The sequence below is a fragment of the Elephas maximus genome, chromosome 4 (assembly GCF_024166365.1).
Source record: "Elephas maximus indicus isolate mEleMax1 chromosome 4, mEleMax1 primary haplotype, whole genome shotgun sequence".
Lineage (NCBI taxonomy): Eukaryota > Metazoa > Chordata > Mammalia > Proboscidea > Elephantidae > Elephas > Elephas maximus.
Window position 1 is genome coordinate 153,790,963 of NC_064822.1, and position 15,029 is coordinate 153,805,991.

Sequence of the window (15,029 nt, forward strand, 5' to 3'; positions counted from 1 at the left end):
AGAATTTGGGCTTCCCTAGGGCAGTAACCACAACTTGTATTTCTTTTATAGCCCTTACAGTAGCTAACCAATTGCTTAACTGTTCGCTAGAATAAAAATGGGCAAGTGTGAAGTTTAAATTGTGAAAGATTAATGCTACTAAAGTTCTCAAGCTCCCCAAAAGAAAACCTGGATAACTCAACAGGCATATGCATACACAGACACCCCCAAAACTCACTGAGAGGGAGAAATCACGTAGTTTTCAGAAGTTCTGACTTCCTAACCCTTTCTGAGAATTTTTTAATATAGGTGGCTGAACTCATTTTATAAGATGATTTAGGAGGTTACAATTGGAGTCATTATGCCCTGTCCTTAAGCATAAAGAATGTGGCCCTGCTGCAGCTGGACTCACAAGGACACATCAACTGGGCTCTGAGGTATAAGACAATAGCTAGGACAAACCTGGAAAACATCTTTTAGGGAATCTTTCATATAAACTAATTATATAGAGCAAAAAAAGACCTACATACTTTCCACTCTTATCTTTTTCTATTAGCATTTAGTGAATAGTAAGATTTTTGGACCAATGAAGATCTTCCTGACTGTCCTTACTAAAACCTGTACCAATGATTATTAAGAAAGACAATTCAAAATGTAGAATCACAGTGATTTGGCAGTGTTTAGCCAATGTGTGAAAAGGTGAAGCTTTCAATGATTTTACCCCTCTGTAACATTAATATATACTGATCATTCTGTAACTCGGATTTGGGCAGACATGGCTCTAGTAGCATGCGTGTCCATTTTCCTACTTTTGCCTACTCTTTAATATTCCCTGGACTTGGGCAGACATAGCTCCAGCAGCATGCTTGCCCGTTTCCCACTTTTGCCTCTTTGAACACAGGCCTAATTAAACTTTTCTTTTTGCCTTACTGTAACCTTATGGTGATTTTTCCCTAGAACAAAGACTGAAGAGAGAGTTATGCCATCTTTTGAGAAGATCGGAATGTCTAATTCCCTTCCTAGAAACTGGAGAAAGTAAAATGAATTAACCAGGGAGGCAATGAAAAGGAGGGATTAGTTCCATGACAGTCATGGAAACTGGGCAGCATCTAGCCTGTAAGCATCTCCCCTCAACAGAAGAGGCGAGGCTATTGACAGCGGCATGTGGCCAATCAGCATCCCTCTTCTCATCCATTTCTACCAGTACAGCTCTCCGACCCTTCACCTCCTTTTTTTTTTTTTTATTTTTGCCAAGTTTCAAATAACTGTCTCCTATTGTCATTTTGCGAGTCCCTGGGTGGTACAAAAGGTTTGGTTAGCTCTCAACTGCTTACTAAAACATTGGAAATTCGAGTTCACCTAGGGACACTTCGGAAGAAAGGCCTGGTAATCTATTTCCGAAAAATAAGCCACTGCATACCCTACTGAACATGGTTCTACTTGGCATGCATGGGGTCTCCATGCAGCCACCGCAAACCCTATGGAGTACAGTTCTACTTGACACACATGGGGTCCTCATGAGTTGGAACTGACTCCTTGGCAACTGGTTTAGTTTTGTTATTGTCATTCTGAAGAAATTTTCCCTACAGAAAGCTGGCTTATTCCTTTTGCTTTCTACTAACTTCTTCTGGGTTTAATCTGTTTCTTTTTTTTTTTTCTTCAAGTCTTTGTAACACAGACATTTACTACAATTACTATACACAACTCTAAGCTCTGAGACAGGGTGGTCTTGCTCATCTCTCTATCTCCTAATGACCACTATAGCAACAGCACCTTGCCTATCCATGGGAACTACTCAATGCAGGGGAGCTGAACTGAATTAGCAAACATTTGACAACGCCATTGAAGACAAACAGTAGTCCTTTAGTAAATCCCATCTCAGGTGCTAGCAAAAAAGACTGTCAGTCTCAGAGATGCAGAGATTCTTTCAACACTCAAGAAACTGCCTGGCCTGCCAGTGAATCATCACTAGGATAATGGCAGGTCCATTAATTCTTAGATTACACTCAGCACTTTCCCTTACTAGCTGAGTGACCTTGGCCAATTTGCCCAGTGCTTCAGTGTCTTCATCTGTAAAATGAGGATAACACTATCTCTTGAAACTTTTTAGGAAATTAAGTGAATTAGTAAGTGAAATATCTTAGAACTATTCCAATGTCTTAGAACTCGTGCCTAGCATTTAATAATACTCAATAAACTACAACTATTATAACTTATTATTAGCAGTAACATTTTTAATTCACTTCCAATAAACTGTCATATTCAGTATGCATTGTATGTTTTAGTTAGCCTAGTGATACAGGAGACACACAACACTTATCTGTTAAGTAAATACAATTTAATTCAGTATTTTAATGTCATGTCCTTATACATAATGACACATAATAGCATTTAAGATTTAGAAAGCTAGAAGGCTATATGACACATCTAGAAATTTTTAAAAGCTCAACTCCAAACTAGATTGGTTTACTTTAAAAAGAAAAGTGACACCCCAGGGGTAGAAAAAGATTTTCTTTCCACAATTAAAATAAGATGATTAGCTGTTTAAGATTCTTAAAGGCTTAAAAATTATGATTAGGAAAATTAAATACCAACCTGGAAAACTATTTGTGACACAATGTTCAGAGGGGTAAAGGGAAGACACAGAAATATATCTACCCAATGATTACAACCATGCAGAAGTCATATACTGTACATGGGGGAGAACTACAAATCTATCAGAGAATTAGTTCTACAGAGTGTTTTCTTTCCTAAGTTTGTTAGGCATTCTGACTTTGATCCATCAGCATTACACTGACATTCAATTCCAGTGCAACCGAAGAGTTTGCCACCTCTGGTACTGACACACAATATCCTTACCAAACTGTGAACATAGTAAAGTTGATGCTTATGATCTAGGATATCATACACGGAATGTATACTGAGCAGCAAACACTGGCTTAATAATCAGAATTTTTACTTAATAAACACATAGTTTAAATTACCAATCCAGGAAGTACAAATAATCGTTATATGTTCAATGCTGGCCTAAGCAAATGGCTTAAATGTAAAGAGAAAAGGAAAAATGATATACTACATGGAAGACAAGCATACGTACAATAAACGGAACCTTCTCAGAACCTGATCACAGGTAAAGAAGAGAAGTATAAAGGCAGAGACTCCTGCATTTAAAACAAAGGCTTCAGATCTCATCAACGTGGTCAGCCTCTTTACCAGGAAATGCTGGGACCATCTGAGAGGAATTAGATTTTAAAATCAGTATTACATTAAACCATACGATACTGCTATTTTTGCATGTCAAAAACCAGTAGAACACCAGCAATTTCACAGAGTTTAACCAAATATAAACAAATGGATCAGAGCATCCAAAGCCACCTAAATAGGACAGAATGGAATCCAGGACCCAAGACCTGATATTAGCTAGATTAAATGAATCAATTTAATTTAATGGAAAAAAAGCATTTAGCAGTCAGAAATGGGCTGGTCAGCCATGAAAGCACAGGCAATGGACAGTCATCAGAACAGGAAAAGAAAATCTGGCTATTATTCAAAAAGCGTTTAGGAGAGAGTGTGTTCTAAGCCCACACTGCCTCTGGGGTTCCAGAAGTGCTTTTGTCCTAATTGTGGAGAATTATAACACTGATTTTACCCATTGTCATCGAGTCAATTCTGGCTCATGGAGACCTTACAAGAAGACAGAGCAGAATCACCCCAAAAGGTTTCCAAGGAGCGGCTAGTGGATTCGAACTGCCGACCTTTTGGTTAGCAGACAAACGCTTTACCACCATGCCACCAGGGCTCTATAACATCGAGAGCAGTTGCCAATTAAAAGTAAGACACCTGTGTCAGGTATTGTGTTGAGCAACTTGCAGTACATGGATCGTTCTACCTAATTATTCCAAAACCCTTTAAGCAAGGTACTATTATTACCCTCAATTGCCAGATGAGGTTACTAGTCTTTGAGAGGTTAAGAAAAGCCTGATTCCATTACACATTCCAAACATACCACTTGTTCTTCCTACATACTCACTAAGCAACCTTCTAATTATAATGTGGTTTTCCACATGGCAAATCTATGGGGAAGAGAATGTGCTAGCCAAGACTTGCGAGTCTGTTTCCCAAGGCAGCTGTATTTTTTTTACTGTAAATTAATAAACTGACAACTGATTTTTACATCAATCTCATGAGCTTTGTTAATGAGTATGGCCCCAAAAATTGATCACTGAAGTGTGGATGAATTGGGTTTTAGAGACTACAGATTTCAGACTCTTTACCACGGTAAATCCACTAAGGCCATGCAATCACTAACATATGAGGCCTCTTGGGGGACAGTCACCCTTCCCCCAAGGGATGATATTTCTCACCATCACCATTAGCAATCTCTTCCCTTCTGAACCTCTAAACAATTACAAAGGGACACAATTCTAATCCTAACTTTGCTGTGCTAACATTTAATCTTGAGCAAATCACTCTAACTCCCTGAGATTTAACTTTCTAAACGTATGAAATAAAGAGATCGGCTCAATGATCTTATAATCCTTCCATATCTAACACCTATGGCTACCTATCCAGTGAAGCACTCCTCTTCTGGTTTCTAGTTTTCTATCCACCTCTCTGAGCATTCCTTTTCTGTATCTCACTGGATTCCGCATCCACTTTCTAACTCTTCTTCATGTAACCAATGTTCTGCCTGGGGTCCTCTGCTCTAACCTCACCAGTAACCACAGTTATGATTCTAGATTCATATTTATAAATATTACCTGTACCCCTCGTTATATGACCACTGCGGGTCATATAGAGTCTAGCATGACATCTGTATACACCTTAGGTCCTGAAAAACTGAAAGACACACACAGCTCAATAGTCTTTTGGGTTCAGGATAATTGGCATTAGTATTTTCCTTTACAAAATTTGCCTTCTTGCTTCCATTCAGCTGACCTATAAAACTATACTTTCAAGCCTCATTTCTCACTCTTTTCCAAAATCTCCGGTAATTTCTAATCCTAACCTCAAACTCAATCTCAAACTCAGAAACTACATTCCTGTTCCCAATCTCCAAATTCCTCTAGACAAGCCTTTTGCAAACTGGAGTCTTACGGAAGACTAATTCACTGTACATTAATAGTTACGCTGTAAAAAGGTGTTTTGTGTTCGGTACAAACAAGTTTCTTCAGTCAGTGACTTTTCATAGCCTTGAGCATTTGTGGATCTACAAGAGGGATATATAATATGAAACGTTTCCTTATTTATTTTTAACTACTCTTTTTTTTCCATGGAACACCTATTAATATCTCCTGGAACTAATGTTTCACAGAATACTGTAGGTAACACTGCTCTAGTCTTTCCTATTTCAGTCAAAGTATCCACCACAGATGCCCAAAAGCACCTCTTGATTTCTCTTTCTCCAATATCTGATCAGTAGCTAAGGTCCTCTCCCGGCACAATCTTACCACATTCATCCCTTCTTTCTATTCCCCCTAAAATCACTTAATTTCAGACCCTGTCACACATGACTTATATGTCTTGTCTATAAAATAAATACTAGATATGCTGCTATCAATTCTTCAAGGTTGTCATGAGGATTAAAGAAGAATGAATGTGACATTTTGCATAATGTCTCTTTGCCTAAGCATCCAACATTTCTCCCTGAGAGACAGCTGTAATCTTTATTATGCTAAGTTTTAATTCAAAGCTTAAGGATTTCCATATCCTTGATAAAGGTATATAGCCAGCACTGATGTTACATGCATTAGCCATGACTGGAGACTTTTAAATGAAGTAAATAAATACAGAGACTATGAATACACCATGAGTAAGAACAGTGGTACAGTAGGCATCATAGCTTCACACTGAGTCACTATCTACTCCAAAATATAAAAAAAAATAGATCTCACTTATTCAGGTATTTAGAATTGGGGCTTTTCTTACTCTTCATGTCTGTATTATGTACCTCCCTAGGTCTCCAATAAGTTTCTGAAGAAGTGAAGATTATGCATATTTTTTAAAATCCCTTATCATGAAAAGAACAGATATTCAAAGATTGTCTTATTCAAGGAGTATCTGAGCACTATTCAGTGCTAGTGTTATACTGGGAACACAAGAGGGGAGCAAGACAGACTCATCTCTATCCCCATGGTGCTTATATTCTTTTAGAGGAGACACACACACAAAAATAATAAATATACAGATGTTTAATTACATTTGTGTAAGTATACATCAATCAAATAGGCAACCAAATTATAGCATGGTACAAGACCAGGTGGCATTCTATTCTATCATGCATGTGGTCACCATGAGTCATGGGGCCAACTTGATGGCGGCTAACAACAACAACAAAGAACAATCAACACATTAGTTGATTCTTTTTTAACCTTTGGTTAGTCCTAGTTCAATAAGAAGAGGCTTAAGGAGTTATTATTTTAAGGAGTAGGTATTACGCTCATACCAAAACCAAACCCACTGCCATCAAGTCAATTTCAACTCACAGAGTAGAACTGCTCCATAGGGTTTCCAAGACTGTAAATCTTTATGTGAGCGAACTGCCACATATTTCTCCCATGGAGCAGCTGGTGGGTTTGAACCACTGACCTTTTGGTTAGCAACCAAGTGCTTTAACCACTGCACCATCAGGGCTCCTACAGGGCTCAAAAGAGTATGCTTCATTACAACTTTTTGGACTGGCCACAAGATACAATTTTTGAACATAGGGTATTTGGGAAAGACAGCCATGGGTAAGTGGGGAACCTGTGACCACAAAGCAGTATTAGAAGCAAATTCTTTGAAACTGGGCCTATGATAGGAAACACACTTCAGAGTATTACCTGTTTGGCTTGTTGTCTAATGTAAATGAAATACCACCCAATTTTGAATGATTCCTATATAGAGTATTATGATGTCAGTTACGGTGCAATGGGTTTCTGTCTATATGGCCTTTCTGGCCTTGGGCTTGTTCTGCCAAAAAAAATGGTTGGCTGCAGCCTACCCTGTGACTGATCAATTTTACACACCTCGCAGAGATTGGTCAGTCTACTATGAAATAGGATGCATAACACCACTCAATAGGATTAAGTGACCTTGTGGGCACTGTCAATTACTACACAAATTAAATGACTGTGGCCTACGAAGGGGACTGGTCAGTTGATGGTATGGTGGGAGAGTTATAACTTGAAATGACAAGTAGTAGGCTTAATAAGCACCAATTGCACAGAGGTTTAGTGGGACCTAACTACCATCAGGAGTCTGGAGCAGACCAAGTCCTTTGGACCCGGGGTCCCTGGGCTGAGAACCTCCTCAACCCAGAAGAGAGGGCTGTAACACTGAAGACGGCCAGAGACTGTGCAAGATGGCACAGGATGGCACAGTAATACAAGCGGCAGCAGTAGGAGCGGCAGGCACCAGGAGACCAGCACAAGGTGGCTACAGTGGACTTGCTGACCCAGAGTGAGAGAGAGCTGAGTACCTTCAGGCAGGAGGCTTGCTGACAGAGTGGAGTACCTCTGGGCACTTGACTGAGCTAAAGAGCTATAACACCTGCCCAAGGAGGGCATGGGCAAGAGAAGGCCTGGAAGTGGGGCACAGCCAAGAGAAGGGCCACCTGCCTGCAGGCATCTCTGAGAAGAAGCTGAGAGCTCCCTAGGTGGGAAGCTGTCCTGATGGAAGAACTGTATGCTTTCTCCTCAGTTGTATCCTGTTACTTTCAAGTTGATCCTGATCCCAAGTTGTAGCCTGTTACTTCCCTAATAAACCTCTTAACTGTGAGTATGGTCTGTGAGTTCTGTGCGGCCACTACAAAGAACTATCAAACTCAGCAAAGAGGTAGAGAGTGCCATGAGGGGTGGACGGGGTAGTATCAGAAATAGTAATGCTGGGAGAATGAAGATATGTGGGACCTTCGGCACACAGGCATCAGTTTTGTACTGATGGTGATTCTCATCCCTCCTCCTGAATGCAGACAGGCCCTGATGCTACCAGACTGCATCAATTTTATATAAAGTGACTGATTATGATGCAGCAGATGCCAGTAAAATAGCTAATATTTACTATGATCCCATGAAATTGGTATGATTACTTTTCCACCAAGGCAAAGCAGGTTAAATCACTTGACCAAAGTCATACAAGTATTAAGGGGCAGAGCTGGGATTCACATGTAGGCAGTGTGGTTTGCTCGTCACCACACTGCCCTAACTACCTTTGCATGTATGTATATGGAGGCATGGCACATGACCTCTCCCAGATCATCATCTGTTTGGAAAAACAGCACATACAATTAAGAAGATAGGAAATAAAAAACAGCCTACCAAGGAAATATGAAATATTGTCCCACAGAACTGGAAGCATGGCCTAATGAAAGTGAATTTACTTGAATCAGATATTTAAGCACTTAAAATTGTCACAAATCTGTAAAGCTATGCAGGTATCCCTGGTGAGGAGTGGAAGAAAGGGTGTTATGTAGTAGGAGACCATGCACCAAAATTCAGGGGAATTTTAACTCTGAAAGAAATTCTAATTTCCTCTGATGTTTACGAGATCAGGTTTTTATTATCAATATTTACCAAAGCCCATTAAAAAATTATGTAAATATACAGGTGGGTCCCAAAAAAGTTTACAATTCAAGAACAGAATTTTTCATTAAAAATGAGCTAGAAACCTCAATGTGTTCTAGCAATTACGCATATTCTCATTCTTTTCACAAGACTTATATGTAACAAATTACAGAAAACCTTACATAAATATCAGTTTATCTCTTTCCGAGTCAAAATACTCAGAGGTTAACTCATCTACACTGAAGGATGGCACACTTGTTCCTGAAGGCACTTTACTATTACTAGTTGCTCCTTCTTTCAAAAATATTATTCTGAACCTTATGAATATTTGTGTTATTGCTATGTTTACAATGAGCCTAAGAAGCCCATCTTTTATCCCTAGAGTGAAGTATGTAGTCTGGCACAAGGAAGACATCTAACATTTGCCAAATGAACACAAATGGTATTTATTTTACTATAATGCTTAAAAAAAAATGCAATTATAAAATCTGCACAACCCCCAATATTGATGAAGCAATGAAGTGCTTTTATTATATTTCAGAAAAGTCAACCTCACAACTCATGTTCGTGACCACAAATATTTCACAAGATTCAGTCACTCTAATAACCAAACCCAATGCCATCAAGTCAATTCCAACTCATAGCGACCCTATAGGACAGGGTAGAACTGCCCATAGAGTTTCCAAGGAGCGCCTGGCGGATTTGAGCTGCAGACCCTTTGGTTAGCAGGCGTAGCACTTAACCACTACGCCACCAGGGTTTCCAAAACTCTAATAAAGCAGGTAAAAAAGGGGCCCTTTCCATGCTGGCCCCCCACACGATTACAACTCCATGGTAGGTGTGCCGTTATCTTTCTGAGGAAGATATTCCTTTTGCCTTAAAGCTTTGATAGGCCAGGACTTATTTTCAGGTGTCATCATTTCAAAAACAAATGATAAAATGTCCCCAGAAAATAATGTTGCTCAAAGAACACTTCAAAGCCACTGAAGGTGCTCTGGAAAAGTTCTGGGAAGTACAGATTAAATGGTTAAAACCAAGGTTTTTCAATTTACTCTCAATAATATATATTTCCTGAATTCATTTTGGATGCACAGAACCATAGAAGGCACTGCATAAGAATTACTGACAAGGTTGACAAAGCTGATCACTGGTACAACTGCTGGTGATATATTTTGTTAGATTTCAGGTGGCAGTATCAGATGACCTGCATATGGCTTGGAACATTCATTTAAAAATTATTATGTTCTTCCAGATAAGATCTGAAAAAGAAGCATTTACTATATTTCAATTTTTTTTTAATGGGAAAAATGTTTCTACTGTTTTGATGTTCATGCAGGTAATATTTAAAAAAATTTTTTTTTTTTCAATTTTTTAAAAAAATATTTAAAGGGTTAACAAAATGGTACTCACAGTCTGGAGAATATATGAAGCTTGGTCCCTAAGCAATGACATCACTTTTAACAGACGGTATAAAAACTGCAAATAGGTGCAGCTTATTCCTTTTACAACTGTTGCTACAGTTGTGCTACATGTGCACAAAAGAAACCAAAACTTTTTGGCTCTCACATTCTTGTAATTATTCTTCTAAATTCACGTTAAAAAAAAAAAATTGTAATTTTCAGACTTACAAAGCAGCCATCTTTTTACTACTACAAGTCAAAAACAAAAAGTGAGCTTTTTTTACAGTGGCAAATCAACTTATTTCCTCAGAGGAAAACTTTGTAGGAATCACTGTCCACTATGAAATAAAAATTTTTTTTTTTTCTCACAAGTTTCTCTCTCTCATCCTCTCTCAAAAAACAACCAAAAAAGGGGGGGGGGGGGGGAGAAAACTATAGCGCTACTATGAAAAGTAATTCACAATTCTGAAGATTAACACTACTTCATTATGGCTGATGGTGCCAACCAAGTAACACAAGGACCAGGGATAGAAATTTCCTTTATCATTGCCAAATGATACTGAATACATACCCAGTAGGATATTAAACACCTGGTATTTTTTTTTTGTTTTACATGGATCCCGGACCCAGCTTTTGAAGTACTCCTATGCAGAGCCCAGCTGTTCTTAGTGATATATCCACAGGAGTTTAATTTCAATTGTGTGCTAAGAAGTAGGAGGCAGTGATTATACCCTAGAAACAGTTTCCAACTGGGGTTAATTTGTCCTTCAAATATTCTCCTCCTAACTCACTAATGGCAGTATCTGATTCACTATACTTTAAATGGAAGAACACAAGACCAGGCTTGGGAAACTTATGCTTTACTCATTTTAAGATTGAAAATGCCACAGAACAAATGTACTCTCTCCGCAGCTTCCTCTACAAAGAAAACTGTACTGGAAGTACTACTACTGTTTCTTTGAAAATACGTACATGAACTGGTTCTTTCAACTCTTTTCTCACTTGCTTATTCCTCCTACTATAAAACATTACCAGTGTTCATTTCTTCTTCTCTACAGTACCAGAAAATCAAGTGTGGCTATTCAGAATTTAGCATAATAGAATAACAAATTAAATTATTTGCTCATCCTGTGTTCACTGTTTTTAATCAACAACTTGAATGAAGACATAAAAGACGCAATTTTCAAATGCCACAAGGTGATATCTCGTAAGCCAGATGACAGGCTACAGGTTCAAAAAGTGGGACAAAATAAGGAACAAAATGAAATTTTACAAATACAAAACCCAGCATTCAGATTTCTTAAGGGAAGAAAAAGCCATACATAAGGACAGAATATTCAGAGTTTCAAAAGAAGGTGAGCTTTAGTTCACTATAAACTCAACTCAGCCTAAACCCACCTGCAGAACATTGGGCTAAGTAAGCAGGAAAGGTAGCAGTGGATCTCCAGTTTCCTGAAGAAATTAAGACTAAACATTAGTTGCCTGAACGGGTCTTTGGAGCTGGGAAAACTCTGTTCAGTTTTAGAAGCACACGACTCATGAAAAGGGAAGGGGCTAAAACCTGTCAACGCTTAAGGCAACTTCAGGGTCAAGTCACTGCTACAGAAATCTAAATTCAGTTTCCACCCTCGCTCTCTTTTTCGTTGCCTGACTGCCACCATTGTGGGTCCCATGCATGCTCCTGGGAAGCACCTGTCCCAGTTGGCTCTGCCCTATCGCTGCAGCGTCCCCGCCTGGCTGAAGCTGACGTCTAACGACGTGAAGGAGCAGATCTAAAAATTGGTCAAGAAGGGCCTGACTCCTTCACAAATTGGTGTGATCCTAAGAGATCAGCAATGCGTTGCACTAGTATGTTTTGTGATAGGCAATAAAATCTTAAGAGTCCTTAAGTCCAAAGGACTTGCTCCTGATCTTCCTGAGAATCTCTACCATTTAATTAAGGAAGCTATTGCTGTTCAAAAGCATCTCGAGAAGAACGGAAAGGATAAGGATGCTAAACTCCGTCTCACTGAGAGTGGAATTCATCAATTGGCTAGATATTATAAGACGAAGACAGTCCTCCCCTCCAATTGGAAATATGAATCATCCACAGCCTCTGCCCTGGTTGCATAAATTTGTCTATATACTTCAGCAATAAAATCATTGTTTAACTACCAAAAAAAAAAAAAAAAAAGGAAAGAACTCTAAATTCAGATGCTCTTACAGGAAAACAGACATACAACTTTGTTTTTCTAGAAAACAAAAGCACAGGTAAATGCAACTTATTAACTAACTCATGAAACTGAACACTGAAATAATAATTAAAAAAAAAACGGTAACTGATTACAGATAACTCTCCCAGTTACAGTTAAGAGTCATTATTATATGGTTATCCTTAATGATGAAATCTTCCTTTAAATAAAACTTTACTGCTACAAACCATGGGTCAGGGAAAGTCAAACCATGGAAGAGATATCACCAGTTACATTAGCCTTTCACTTCCACTGAATTTCTTTCAGTGGGGTAAGGGAATGCATACACCACTGTATACATTTTATCAATAAAGAAAGATACTTTAATTGAAATAAAAATCACATGGATTGGCGAAAACTTCCATTCATTCCTCAAAATGGGTGCCTACTGTGTGCCAGACACTATTTTGGGAACAGGACTCATTGGTGAACACGGCAGAGTCCCTGACCTAATGAGCACTGGATTTCTACTAATTATCCATCTTCACCATCTAATCTACTTTCAAAAAAGTGACAGGGATACTGTGCAGGTGAGGGCACTATTTTAGTGAGCATGATTCAGGAAGAAGAGTATCACATGCATATTGGGATGACATTATCTGAGGTGATAAGCAGTCTCCAAAACAATAAGGAGGCAGCTTCAAGAAGATACAAAGGAAGAGCATTCCTGGTGGAAAGAATAGAAAGGTCCTGGGGCAAGAATGAGTTTGAAACGTTTCAAAGGGGCAGAAAAAAGACCAACGTGGCTGATACAGTGTACAAGAAGGAGACGAGTAGGCAATGAGGTGGAAAACTGGACCCAAAAAAAAAAAAAATCAAACCAAACCCGTGGCCACCGAGCTGATTCCGAGTCACAGTGATCCTACAGGGCAGAGGAGAACTGCCCCACAGTTTCCAAGGAGCTGCTGGTGAATTGAACTGCTCACCTTTTTGCTTAGCAGCTGAGCTTTTAACCACTTTGCCACTAGGACTCCAGGAAAGTTGGGACGGGGGCCAGACACTGAGGACACTGTAGGCCATGGCAAGGAATTTGATTATTATTTTAATTACAAAGTGATATGGTCTGATTGGAAACAGTGGTTAAGTGCTATGGCTGCTAACCAAAAGGTCAGCAGTTCGAATCCGCCAGGCGCTCCTTGAAAACTCTATGGGGCAGTTCTACTCTGCCCTATAGGGTCGCTATGAGTTGGAATCGACTCGATGGCAGCGGGTTTTTATGGTCTGATTTACGCTTTATGATTACTCTGGCTCCTGAGAAAAATGGATCATAAGAGGAAAGGGCATAAGAGGGAATGAAACCATTTAACAACTACTGTCCATTTTTCTTGTTTGGCAAGGAAATGAAAATCATATTATCTCCAACACAGGGGAGAAGGAGCCCAGGTGACTGTACCAAGCAAAACTATTATGTTAACTGCAGTCCCCCACACAAAGTAAGAGTCTGTGTAAAAGGACTTTTAAACAGACTGCATCAGTGAATAATGAAGATAAACAGGATAATTTGTGACCAAAGAGAAAGCTGACTAACACGCTGCCTTTTTTTCCACCAACTCCATGTTCAAATAATAGTGATTCAACAATGGAAAATCAATGTTTTCACAAAATACGAAAGGCTTAAATGACGTGGCTCTAAAAAAGTTAAAAAAAGTCATTTTTAAAAAGTGGGCATTTGGTCTCCATTTCATGCTTCTTCTAGTGGGTGGAGGAAGAAGAACCTGTCAGTGAGTGACATTCGGAGATGCTCGATTACTAGTGAGCCTGCTAATAAGCCCACTCCTTCTCACTTCTATACTGTTATTCAAGTATCTAAGAATGGCCTCTGTGCTCACTGGGTGAACGCTAGTCTTTTAATACTACTGTCGGGGAATCAGAAATGGTAAAGGTGGTCATTCAAAGAGTAAGATTTCACCCACCTTCTCCAATACATTCAGACCATATGATACAGCTTTAACACTAAGAGCAAACCCTCTGACCATGAGCAATAGGAAGACATTTTGTCTGTCTTGCTAACACAAATCAGAAGTTACATTAAGAAGTAACTAAACCCGTATACTGCCAGAAAAGCTCACTATCAGCCATGCAAAAGTCAAAATAACTTTGGTATAAATTCCTTAACATTTAAACAAATAATTTTGGAGGGATCTTTACAATTTATTCTCCAAGGACTTGTGATTCACATATTTACAGGCATAGTAGGTATAGGTACTAAGCAATGTGATGATCTGTGTGCTGGGCACCGAAGTACAGCATTTTGTGAACTCAGGTGTTTTACAGGTATCATATAAAGCTCTTCTGTTGTTGAAGCAGCAAACTGGTAACATCTACATTTATATTTCTCATTTCATATCGTCACTTCCATACTTAGTGGCTTGCACCTCAACCCATGCCCTGGTTTATACTCCTGAGTAGATCCAAAGATGCTTAAGGTAATAAAAACACTCCTTGTTTCAGGCTCTCAAAAAAGTAAACATCACACTAATTTTCATACCAAGCTGGGGGGGGGGGGGAGGTGTTTGAAGCAGGTGTTCTGGGGCAGGGGTTCGTCAAAGTCACCCACAGCCTGTTTCTGCAAAGCCTAAGGCTAAGAAAGGAGTCCTAGTGGCACAGTGGTTGAAACGCTTGGCTGCTAACCAAAAAGTTGGCGGTTCGAACCCACCAGCCACTCCTTGGGAGAAAGATGTGGCAGTTTGCTTCCGTAAAGATTTATTGCCTTGGAAACCCTACAGGACAGTTCTACTCTATCCTATAGGGTCGCTAGGAGTTGGAATTGACTTGGTATCAGTGGGTTTGGTTTTTTGGTTTTAAGGCTAAAAATGATTTTTTTGGGTACAATTTTTAAAGTGTTATTTAAAAAAAGAAAAACATGCAATAAAGAC

General features: G+C 39.1%; 1 protein-coding gene and 1 pseudogene across 5 annotated transcripts in view; one reads left to right on the forward strand and one right to left on the reverse strand.

Annotated features, from left to right (window-relative positions):
- Positions 1 to 15,029, reverse strand: part of ATP2B1 (ATPase plasma membrane Ca2+ transporting 1) — a 128,406-nt gene that overhangs the window by 84,292 nt on the left and 29,085 nt on the right. The gene's annotated exons all lie outside the window — the stretch shown is intronic.
- Positions 11,591 to 12,103, forward strand: LOC126075859 (40S ribosomal protein S13-like; annotated as a pseudogene).